Source organism: Onychomys torridus, chromosome 9 (genome assembly GCF_903995425.1).
Source record: "Onychomys torridus chromosome 9, mOncTor1.1, whole genome shotgun sequence".
NCBI lineage: Eukaryota > Metazoa > Chordata > Mammalia > Rodentia > Cricetidae > Onychomys > Onychomys torridus.
Window position 1 is genome coordinate 57,919,110 of NC_050451.1, and position 12,937 is coordinate 57,932,046.

Sequence of the window (12,937 nt, forward strand, 5' to 3'; positions counted from 1 at the left end):
ATTACTAAGACTAGAAAACCTAAGTAGACCTGGTGTTCCCCATGCTAATGAGCAGTGGACATGGAATTTGAACCCAGTTCCAAGTGGTCCCAAAATCCTTGTGTATGTTGCTTGCTGTTAGTGCGGAAGCAGCAATGATCTGTTGTGTGTGGAGGGCGAGTATGGGGACAGCCTGAGTGGTCACTGACTGTTAGACAAGAGCCATGTACAAGGCCTTGGGGAGGTGATGTTCCTAAAGAAGTCCTGGGACCCTGAGACCCACTGGGTGAGTGAATTCTTTCCACATAGCTCTCAGACAGCCCTGGTATCCCAGCATCTCTTGTCAGGAGGGCTTAGTGGACACTGTATTCTCAAGTGGATTGAATGTAGTGTAAGAATATCCTTACCTGCCGAATTGCAAGCCAGCGAGAAAATACTGGGGACAAAATTTATCACTTTCTGATAAGCAACAGTGGTAAGCAACCCCCTTGCAGAAGTCAGTGTTTTTGATTCTGCCAGTCAGATACTTGAGTCCTTAGTCACGCTGCTCACAGCCCTCTGATGCTGACCTTTCCCTGGGCTCCACCAGATGAGTCCTTAGGAACATCTGCTGCAAAGTTCCCACGTGTGTGTCACTCAAGTGATATTCAGTAGGATATTCTTCAAAGAAAGTCTTATGGAGCAGACCCCCACAGCTTGCACAACCTCAGTATGTGTGGACCGAGCTGCGGAGTCTGCAGTCATCCGCCATGTCCGCCTGACCCAGTTGGCCGACACCCTCTGCTCACAGACCAAGGATTCCAGAATTCCCATGACGTCTATGATGTAACTTGCCTACTGTGGACTGTTCTGAGACTCTGGATAGGAAGAGACACCTCAGAGGAGTTCAGAGAGATGCTGAAGATGGTTCTTTCTGCTGTCTGACCACTTTCTCAATAGTGTAGAGATGTGTAGAGATGAGGCTCCCTCTCTCCCTTCTTCCCCCCTCTGTCTCTCTTCCTTCTTCCCTTCTCTTTCCTCTCCTACCCTTTCTTCCCTCCACCCCCTCATGGTGTATGGTACTACACAATGCCCATGCACATCTATGCTGAGGCCAGGGCAAGACATTGGATTTCTCCTTCTATTGCTTTTTTTTTTTTTTTTTTTTTAGACAGAGTCTCTAGCTGAATTTGAAGCCTTCTGTCTAGGCTAGGCTGGTTGGCCATCAAGCACCCAGGATCCACCTGTCTCCATATCTAATACTTGGGTTACAGGCATATATGACCCATGCTCAGCTTTTATGTGGCTGATCAGGGTTTGGACTCAAATCCTTTTGCTTTCACAGTAAACACTTTTTAGCCCCTGTACCATCTCCCTAACCCCTTTCTTTTTTCTTTTAATTATTTTATTTTTATGTGTGTCTCTGTCTATCTGTCTCTCTGTCTCTCGCTCTCTGTCTGTCTGTCTGTTGGACATGGTTATGAGCCACCTGATGTGGGTGCTAGGAATTGAACTTGGGTCTTCTGCAAGAGCAACAAGTGCTCTCAACTGCCCTGTCACCTCTCAAGCCCTTGTCCTGACTTCTGCAGGAGCTGATGGAGCAAGTCTGAAGAAGACAAGAGGCACCACCATCCTTCCAGATGTCTCCATGTATCTGGAGAATCGGATGGAGAATTTACCATGTAGGTTTATGTTCAGGTGTCAGAAAAGGCGAGAAACAATCACTACTTCTGTTCGAAGTAAAGAGGAGCCTAGAGCTATGGGGTCAGCACAGCTCCACTGCTTTGGGTGTTTGGTCTTCTGGGATGCCTGGAACCTTACACTCTTGTGGGTTGGTTGGATGCCAGCTTAGAGGTGAATCATACAAAGCAGTGAGGAAATAGGAAAGCGGGGGAGGCACAAAGACATGATCTCCAAAGAAAGAATGTGGGTAGCCCAAGCAATGCTAATTAAAGCAAAATATTATGTTTGCCTATCAGTGCAGGGAAACCTCCATGCAGCTGACCATAGTGGAAAAATGACTGTCTTTCTGTGAGGGCGTGTTGAAGTGGTGGCTTTTTTTAATATACTTTTTGCCTACTTAGTTTACTTTCAGGAATGCATCCCAAGGCTGTACAACATTTTAGCAATAGGAATTTTCATTTCAACCATGTACATACTGGCAAAGAGATTTAGAAGTAGGATTATAGTCTCTCTGCATGACTGAATGTTCTATAAATGTAATTTGGTGTCACTATGGCAAAATACTGGAGAACAACAACTTTAAATTTATTTATTTTTATTTTATGTGCATTGGTGTTTTGCCATGGGTGTCTGGTCCCCTGGAACTGGAATTGCAGACAGCTGTGAGCTGCCATGTGGGTGCTGGGACTTGAACCCTGGTCCTCTGGAAGAGCAGTCAGTGCTCTTAACCACTGAGCAATCCCTCCAGCCCTGAAAAACAACTTTAGAGAGGGAAGATTTGTTTTGGTTCATGGTTTCAGAGGCATCAGCTCATCATGGTGAGGAGGGTATGGCAGAGAAAAGCATCACACATGGCAGCCAGGAAGCAGATAGTACCTGTGCTGTGGCACTTCCTGTCCTTCATCCAGGAGACATCCTACTGGCTGGTGCCACTCTCCTCCCCCACTTAAAGTCATCCTTTCTGGACACCCCTACAGACACACATGCAGAAGTGTTCTCTCCTAAATTCTTAGGTATCTCTCAATCTACCAGTTCACCATCAAGATTAACAACCACAATAATAAATAATAATTATATAGAAGAAAAATTAGACAAATATACTATTTGATTAAAAAGCATACTATTTGATTAAAAATTGTGTGTGTGTGTGTGTGTGTGTGTGTGTGGTTTTTTGAGACAGGGTCTCTCTATGTAGCCATCATAAAACTCTCTATATAAACTACAACCTGCCTTTAAAAAGCACTTTTCAAGATGAACATGGTGGTGCACACCTTTAATCCCAGCACTTGGGAGGCAGAGGCAAATGGATCTCTGTGAGATCAAGGTCAGCCTGATCTACAGAGAGATAGAGAGATCAAGACATCTCAGTTTCCTAGGCAATGTGTAGGAAAGGATTCCAATTGGTTTTCAGTCCCCAGTGCTGGAATTGAACCCAGTGATTTGCAAATGCCAGGCAAACACTCTACCCATAAATGATATCCCCAACCCTTGTTTTTTTGACACAGTGTTTCACTATGTACCTGAGGCTGGCCTTAAACTTGTTGTGTAGCCCATGGTTTTTCAAACTCGGTATGGGGGCTGTAGGCATGCGCAGTGATTCAAATTTTTTAAAGTCAATAGATAGAGTTGAGACGGAGAGTGAGCACTGCAGCTTTGATGGCGATTGTCCCAACAGCTGTGTGACATGTTTTCTTTCTCCCTTTTCCCAGTTTTCATTTACTCAGATCTTTATCATTGATATGCATAACTTTCCCAACAGAGAGGGAGAAGCACATTAAAAATATTTTTAAGAGAAAAGTAGCTGAATCGGACATGTGACGGTAGAGCAGAAGAAGCGAAGAAGCCAAGAGCCCCTTTTTAGGGAAGATGTGGAACTGTGTAGCAGACACACCCATGGAGTCTGGGGAACCGGGTGTAGCAGTCTATAGGCATGCAAAGCCAGAAATTAAAAGTTCTCTTTTTAAATTACAAGATCACATTTTTTTTCCCATTTTTTCCTGGAACAAGATTAGAGGTTCTTCAAGACTCTGAAACCCTTGGAGTGGGGACAAGGGCCACAGAGCACAGGGCAGGGCACAGCCTTGGCCACCTGGTGACCCACATTCAGATACTGGCTTATGCTTCCTACCAGAACAGCCTAACTTCTGAGCCTCCGTGCCTTGATTTCCTCCTTGGGATAAAGTTCTTGTTGATATTTCACAACCGTGGTCATCCAGCCTGCAGCCCACAGGCCACAGGTGTCCCAGGAGAGCTATGAGCAGCCCAGACTGTAGGTGACAGTGTTGAAAGGTTGGACAACCCTGCCTAGGACGTGCCATCAGATGAGGATGACCCCCAGTGGGTGTGTGAAGTCAGAGGTAGCACGGATCCCTACACAGATCATGCTGTCTCCCCCTGGAGATGCATTCCAATGATGGAATTTAATTTGTAAATTAAAGCCTGATGTCTTATGGTTTCTATTGCTGTGAAGAGACACCATGACCATGGCAACTCTTATAAAGAAAAGCATTTAATTGGGGTGACTTGCTTACAGTTTCAGAGGTTCAGTCCATTATCATCATGGTGGGGAGCATGTAGGCATGTAGGCAGACATGGTTGCTGACTACATCTTGGTCAGAAGGCAACAGGAAGTGGGCCATGAGTCCTACATCATGCAGGCAACAGGAAGTGGACTCTGTGTGTCACACTGAGCAAAGCTTGAGCAAAAGAGACCTCAAAGCCCACCCCCACAGTGACACACTTCAACAAAGCCACACCTCCCAATAGTGCCATTCCATATGAGCTTATGCGGGTCAATTACATTCAAACTACCACACCTGGTAAGAGATTCACAGCACATAGTGAAATAAAAATTGTACACTCCAGTACAACTTCAGTGCATCTTCTCTGCTTTCTCTCTTTGTGCTTCTTAGTTTTTGGTCGACTTGATACAAGCTAGACTTTACCTGGAAAGAGGCACTCTCAATGGAGGAACCACCTCCATGTGATTGACCCGTGGGCATGTCTGTAGGGCATTTCCCCATTAATGACTGATATAGCAGGGCCCAGCTCACCGTGGGTGGAGCCATCCCTGAGCTGGCATATATAAGAAAGCCAGCTGAGCAAGTGGCGAGAAGCAAGCCAGTAAGCAGCACCCCTCCATGACTTCTGCCCCAGTCCCTGCCTCCACATTCCTGCCTTGATTTCTTGCTTTGAGTCCCTTCAGTGACGGAGGAGTGTGACCTGGGATGTGGAAGCCAAACAAACCCTTTCCTCCCCGTGCTTTTGGTCCCGGTGTTTACCACAGCGTAAAAACAACCTTAACGAGGACACTCTTTCTCCAGGCATCTCATCCTGCTGGTTTTCACTGTCCTGGCTTGTGAGTCTTCTCTATCCTGAGGAAGCACGTGGTGGCTTTGTTCTTTCCTATCCGAGCTTTCCAGCCTCTGTGCTCTCATGCTCTGGGGCCATCACTGCTACAACAATGGTTACCTGAACATTGGTACTTCACACTGGGATGGGTCCATTATCAGCGTGGTGATAAGATAAGCTACTGACTAAAGAATGGGTTGGGGGTGTAGACAGCCAAGATACAAGATACAGTGTACCAAGGGGTGATTGACATCATGGATAGAGGAGGCAGAGGGACATGGTGTAGGTCAGCATCAGATTTTGTCATCACATCACTTGAAATAACTGCACCATTTAAAAGGAATGAGTTGTTTATTCTTAGAATTTTCCACATAATGTTTTCCCATGAAATTGAGGATGGGAGTCTGAAACTGTGAATGGGGGATAGCTCCTATTTGAGAAACATAGGAGTCAGGTGTGTGTGTGTGTGTGTGTGTGTGTGTGTGTGTGTGTGTGTGTGTGTGTGTGTTTTAATGTAGTTGGAAATCACTCAGCTTGACCTGTGGCAGGTCACTGACTTTCTTAATTTCCAAAAAAGGAAAGAAAGTAAGGAAGGAAGGAAGAAAGAGAAAGAAAGAAGCAAACAAAGAAAGAAAGAAAGAAAGAAAGAAAGAAAGGTAGCTTTAAAGAGCTGGGTGTGCTGATGGATGCCAGCATTCAGGAGGTGGAGGTAAGAGGACTTCTATCCAGTTCCAGGCCAGCCTGGGCTACACAGTGAGACCCATCTCAAAAACAAAACAAACAAAAACCCAAAGGGGAAGCATCAAAGACAAAAGCAAGACAAGACAAAGCAAAACCCCAGAATTCAGAGCCAGGTCACCTAGGCTCATGTAGTTCAGCCCTTGGGCATTCACCGATGTCCTAGAGGTGCACCATACTAGAGTGTCATGTCTGCCACAGCCGAGAACTTAGAGCCTGGCCTCACCTGAGAAGGGTGTCTGAGAGTCAGCCAGACAAATAAATGCATGTGGCCTTGAGAGCTGGAAGGAGATGAACAGTATTTCATTGTCATAATGTTTAGGGATTCTCTAACTTCATAGTTAGAAGTGTGTGTCCAAGGGTTCATTCCTTCCTTGCTGCATGTTTAAAGCAGAAATGGAACCTGATTTCAGTGTTCAGAGGTAGGGCCTTGGGGAAGTGACCAGAATTAGTTAAAATCATCACAGTAGGGACCCTCACTGAATCCTGGTTTCAAAGAAGAAGGCATGAGAAGACACACACAAACACACACACACACACACACACACACACACACACACACACACACACACGCTCATGTCCTTTGCCATGTGATGTCCCGTGTTAGCCTTTAAACTTTGACAGTGGAGGTCACTGTCAGGTGACCTTGAATTGAACCAGAAGAGCCAGCATCTAAAACATCTTGAAAGTGTCTTATATAGCCTAGTCTGGCCTAAGCTTGCTGTGTAGTTGAGGATGGTCTTGGACTCAAAATGCTCTCATTTCCATTTCTCACGTGCTGAGACTACAGGTAATGCTAATGATGGAACCCCAGGCTTTGTGCTTGCTAGTAAGCACTCTACCAACATCTCCAGCTTCTTCAGAATTTACTGAGTTCACAGTCTGTGTTATTAGAAACAAAACAGACAAATGCTTGTTAGGTTTTCAGCCTTGGTACCTGACTAAATTCTCCTTTGGCCAGACAGTCCAGTGTGTGGTTTCATTGACAGTGTTGAGACTTGATGTTGACTCAACTTGGGGTTCATTTTGGCAAATCTGTGTGTCCTTGAAGGGAATCTGTCCTGTGGAGTGGTTGAATACAGCTTCCAGAAACTCGTGAACTATCAGGTTGTTAATCTTATTGTTTCTGGATTCAGTGCCAGAAACTGTCTTGTGTGGAAAATCTGCACAGCAGCTAAGGATTGGCTGATGGATCTAATTTCCTTTTCATTCTGTTAGTATTTGTCTCGTGCATGTTGAAACGACCCATGCACATCACACAGTTGTATCTTCCTGGCAGACTGACTCTTTCGTTAGCTGTGCCCTTCAGGCTCTGGTAGTCTTGTCCTGGAGCCAGCATTCTCTCACTTGGGGCCAGCTTTCTCTTGGCTGAGCTGCACACGGTGCATCTTCCTCTATCTTTTCATGGTGAGTCTTTCGGAAGACTATGTAGTTTGATTGTATTATTCAATCCGTTTTGGTGACTTTTGCCTTTTAATTGGAGCATCTATAGTACTTTTCTAAAGTCTCAAAAAGGCTGTATTTTGTTTTCAGTCCTTGCCATGATTGGGAAGTAGTGGGACCTTTAGGACAGCGCTTCTCAACCTTCCTGATGCCACGACCCTTTAATACAGTTCCTCATGTGGTGCTGACCCCCAGCCATAAAATTATTTTCATTGCTACTCCACAACTGTAATTTTGCTACTGTTAGGAATCATTAATGTAAATATCTGATGTGCAAACCCCATGAAAGGGTCATTCAGTCCCCAGAGGGGTGGCTACATACAGGTTGAGAACCACTGCTTTAGGAGATGAAGCCTAGTAGAAAGAAGTTAGGCTGTGGGGGCATGCCTTCAAAAGGAATACTGGGGGGCTGGGAGATGACTCAGTTGGTAAAGTGCTTGCTGCATAATAATGGAGCCCTGAGTTCAGGTGCTCAGTACCCACATAAGAGCTGGGCATGGTGGCATATACCTGTAATCCCAGGGGGTGGGGGTAAAGACAGATGGGTCCTGTGGGGCTTGCTGGCCAGCCAAGGGAGCTGAGTTAGTGAGCTTCGAGTTCAATGGAGAGACCCTGTCTCAAAAAATAAGGGGGAGAGCAATTGAGGAAGTCTGCCCTAGCCTCCACACAAGTGCAAACACCAGAGAAGGAGAGAGAGGGAGATGAGAGAGACATTGGAGCCCCAAGTTCTTCTCCCTCTCTTTATTCCCTGGAGAAGAGCAACCTCCTTTGCCATGTGCCCCTTCTATTATACTTGGAGCCTCCACATGCCCAAAGTAATGTGACCACTGGACCATGGACTGAAACTTCTGAAGCTGTGAGTCAAGGTGAATCCTTCCTCCTTACAAATCAATTGTCCCAGGTACTTCATCACAAGCAACAGCAAGTTCACACGTCAAGTAATTTTTTTTTTTTTTTTAGAATTCCTTTATTTACCCACTGTAGTAACCTGTTCGACTTCTCTTGTTTTGCTGTTCTTAGGGTGATTAACACAAACTTTAGGGCATGCATCTGTCAAAGCTTGTTAAATCTGCTAGGAAATAGATTTGTAGCCAGGAGGTGGTGGCGCACGCCTTTAATCCCAGCACTTGGGAGGCAGAGGCAGGCGGATCTCTGTGAGTTCGAGGCCAGCCTGGTCTACAGATCGAGTTTTAGGACAGCCAGGGCTACACAAGGAAAACCTTGTCTCAAGAAGCAAACGAGCAAACAAAAAAAAGGAAATAGACTTGTGCCATTGCCCAGACCACACACTTTACACTTTAATCCTGTCTGCCTTTTGTGCTGCTGTTTCCAGCATTTTAATCTCTCTCTCTCTCTCTCTCTCTCTCTCTCTCTCTCTCTCTCTCTCACACACACACACACACACACACACACACACACACACACACACACAGAGTTGTTGCTGTTTATTATTATGGTCATGATGGAACTCTGAGTACCAAACCCAGGGTCACTCATGATAGGCAAGTGCCCTACCACTGAGCTACCTCACCAGTCCACAGTGCAGATATTTTAGGACGTGGATATTGTTATTGTTTTACACAGTGGGTTTGCATTCAGGTGTGCTCATGTAGTTTTCTATTCCGTCTTTTCATTCCTTCCTAAACCTCCACACCATTACTGGGGCTACTTTTCCTTTGACCTAAAGATCTCCTTCTGGTACCTCTGTATTTGTTTGTCTCCGTGTCCTCATCTTCGTCCCCCCTTCCCCCATGCACATAGACTGCTGTTACTCTGTCAGCCCTTAGAAAAGGTTACCCTGTTATCTTTTTGCGTCCTCGTTTTTGTGGAGAGGCTTCCTGATGGTCTTCAGATGTAGCATACCCATTCCCTTCCGGCTATATGTGAGATTTCCTCAGGCTCTGATTTTCCACAGTCCCTGTGCCCAGACGTGCTTTCCTCTCTGAGGGTCTTGCTACTGTTCATCAGTGTTGGAAAATTCTTCACCATTGCTCTTAAATGCTTCCTCCATACATTCTTCCTCTCCTCTCCCTGGGTTTCCGTACATGTTATTTACACTTCATGTCCTAATTTGTCTCTATCATCAGTCCTTCTGATTTCTATCTTGTCAGTCCTTGAAGGGCCACTGAAAATTTCACTGAGCTCTCCAACCTACTGGACACTGTCTCGGGAAAAGCAGAGACCTATGTAAGTGCATCTCAATGTACATCCTTTCTCTCTGGATCCTTGGCTCTTTGAGCCCATGCAGCTTCAGTAGCCTTTCACTGTCAGATTTCACCTAATGACAGGTGGGGGTGGGGTGCACGGGGCATGGATGGGACAGGACACTCAGGCATTGTTTAAACATCCTAGAATGTTTCCCTCGCAAACTTGGATGGTGGACATCGGATCCCTCCAGGTGGCCTCTTGAGGCAATCCAGAGACTTGTAAACAAGCTGTGTAAGACTGTTGTGGGCGTGACACAGTACGGCGTTTTACATTCAATGTTGTTCATGAGCAGAAGGAACCACGGCAAAGGAGTGATGGAACAAGCCACGGCTGTGGGTGTGGTTGCTTGCGCCTGTACTTCCCGTACTTGGAAGCTGAGGCAGAAGGATCACTATGAGTTTGATTCAGCCTAGGCTACAGAGTCAGACCATGTCTGAAACCAAACAAAATAAAACCCGCAAAAACAAACAAATAACAACCAAAGCATAAAGTAGTAAAGTCGTTATCATAGCAGTATGCTATGCTTCAGCGTTACTGCACTTTTAGACAAAGACAATACAGTGGGTTCATTCCCGCTGCCATCACAGCAAACATGAAAAATGCAGGGGTGCAGTATGCTGTGATGTTGGGATGGCTACTGTGTTACCAGGTGATAGAACTGTTTTATCTCCATTATAAACTTATAGGGTCATTTCCATAGGTAGAGTCTTTTGTTGAGCAAAATGTGATACGGTACATAATCTGTGTTTTCAGTATGTTTATCTACTGTTTTATAGCTGTTTATGGCAGGATTTTTCTAATACAAACGAGTCTGTGTAGCAGAAACAGATATGTTGCTTCATGGGAACCCTCAGGGTTGAGGTTCCGGTCACCAAGCCTAATGGTAACAGAGTTAAACGCAAGCAACATGTGATTTTAAGGCAGCTGGAGAGCACCTTTGTTTGTGCCTAACAGGACCTGGCAAGGTCTCCTTGAGGAGCGTGGTCTTTGGAGGGCAGGGTTAGAAGCACTCTGCTGTAGATGTCAAAGCATAAGCCAGGTGCAGACTGAGGATCCCAGTGCAGGAACCCCATCACTTTCTGGGCCTGTTTGAGTGTCAGAGGATGAGAATTGCTGGGCCTCTGGTGATAACAGACGGTGTTTCCTCTTAGTGAACACACAGAGCACTCACGTACAAAGGATTGCCTCTCTTCATGGCAGAACACAGGTGGCTTGGGTGGCCCCAGCCCAGGGTAGGTTAGCCAGGCCTTCCTCGAGAGTAAAGTACTCTGAACTGAGGACTGTGCTCCTCCGCCCCTTCGCCCCTTCGAGTATGGTTGAAGTGTGTAGGCCTCTGCGGTTTCCAGCTGCAGCTCCTGGTTTTGCCTTTGGGGCTCTCACATCTCAACCTGCTTCCTCCTTGAGACTCACCCATGGTCCCCCAGTCTCTGAGTTACCTGAGGATAACACACGAGGTCTCCCTTCAGAGTCACACTTAGATTCCCACTGGCTGTGATGCCCACAACCTTGAAGAACATAACTTTTCATTTAGCAAATACTCCTTCTGCAGTGCTCCTGGGGTGCCATTCAGTTAGTGCTAAGAACGGTTCTGTAGGCTGCAAATGATTATGACCTACATTTAACAGAGGAGGGAGTGGATGTGCAGGGAAGTTAAATGTTTTGTCCAAGGTTGCACAACTGATAAATATCAGAATGAGGATTCATACTCAGTTCAGCTAGCTCTAGCTTGTTCTCACTGAAGACATGCCCTCCTTGATGCTGGATTCCTCAGCCCTCCTCTACTTCCACACAAAGAGCTTAGCCCCTCCTCTGTGTGTTAGGAGCAGTCTGCTCTCAAAACCTTACATCCCCTATAAATAGGAAAGAAATGGCCACAGGGTCCTCCTAACTTCCCCAATGGTGTGTTCCACTTGCCTGCAGACCTCATCCTCCTTCTTTGTTCCATCCTTTTAGTTTTTCTTTTTCTTTTCTTATTTCTTCTTATTATTATTTGGCTTTTTTGAGACAGAGTCTGGCTCTTCTGGAACTTGAGCTCACTATATAGACCAGGCTGGCCCCAAACTCACAGAGATGCCACTGCCTCCCAAATTCTTAGGTTAAAAGCGTGTGCCACTATGCCCAGTTTGCTCCAGTCATTTTCAAAGGAAGTGACAGCAGCCCTCTGCCAACAGAACGCTAAGTCTCATAATCTGCAGAATATCAGCCAAGGCCGAGGTCACTTGATCACTCAGATACTGATGCTGACAGCACAGTGCAAGGTTTCCCACACATGTCCAATGGGAACAAGGCCACCTGGCCCTGGAGAACTGTGCAGGGTCCCAGAGGATCCTCTCAGACTTCCTGATACACTGGAGACCACTCAGACCCCATATTCCACTCATGTTTCAGTTCCTGCAGCCAGATCCATTTAGTAAACGTGTCTATGAAGCTTTGAAATCTATCGTGGAGAGACCAGAGAAGACTAAGATCTAAGTTTTGCCCTAAAAAGTTTGCCATCCAATTGGACTTGTTGAAAATCCCTGGGAACTTACCAGAAGATCCTAAATCTGCCTTAGCAGGAAATGACTGGGGAAGCTGCCTTAGGTTGAGCTGGGCCTTGGGGCTGTGAGGAGAAGGAAGGAGTACACAGTAGGGAGGTGTTCTGAGAAGCTTGCATTTGCCTTTGGGACCCACTATTCTCCCTCTCTACCAGCTTTGTGCCCAGGAGCCAGCCCATGGGGCCCACTAATCCCCTGCTCTACCAGCTTTGTGCCCCAGGAGCTCAGCCCAGGGGCCCACTATTCTCCCTCTCTACCAGCTTTGTGCCCAGGAGCCAGCCCATGGGGCCCACTATTCCCCCACTCTACCAGCTTTGTACCCAGGAGGCTAGCCGGTGCAGACTTCTTCATTAGCTCTCCTAATGTTGTCTTGTTGTGTTGAGTTGGGTGTACCTATTAGAGGTACCAGGAAGAGATTAGAAGCCAGGGGGAGAGGAGCATCCTATGCATATTCTGTGCCTCTCCTCCCTGCTGGTTGCTGTAGGTGGCTCTGAGACCCTTCAGTGAAGAAAGAACCCAGATGCCACCATCTCATCCAAAAGGAAAGAGAGCCTTTTCCACTTGGCTGTGCTCAGTTCTAGAAGCCACGGGTGTCTCAGGGAGACTCTTCAAACCCTGAGAGGTAATGGCTATCCTCTGTTGACACCCAGGGTGCTTCCTTCATCCTTCATCAGTCCCCTTGAACTCTGCCCACTTCTCCATTGTAGGAGAAGGAAGATAGAAAGAAAGAGGGCCAGTGAGATAGCTTAGCAGGTAAAGGAGCTTGTTGCCAAGACTGATGACCTGAGTTCAATCCCCAGGTCCCACATGGTGAGATAAGAGAATCAACTCCCACAGGTGTCCTGTGACCTCCACACCCATACAATGGTATGCATGCCCATGCACACATATACATAAAAGTTAGTAAATTTAAGGAAGAAAAGAAAAGGTCTTCTTTAAATTTAGTTAAGAGTACTGATGACAGCATTTGAGAGATGAGGAGGATGGGTGCTTGACCTTGGGAACTCAGACTGGTATGG

The 12,937-nt window shown here is 46.2% G+C and overlaps 1 protein-coding gene across 1 annotated transcript in view; it reads left to right on the plus strand.

Annotated features, from left to right (window-relative positions):
* Loxl2 (lysyl oxidase like 2) overlaps nucleotides 1–12,937 on the plus strand; it is an 84,321-nt gene that overhangs the window by 13,429 nt on the left and 57,955 nt on the right. The gene's annotated exons all lie outside the window — the stretch shown is intronic.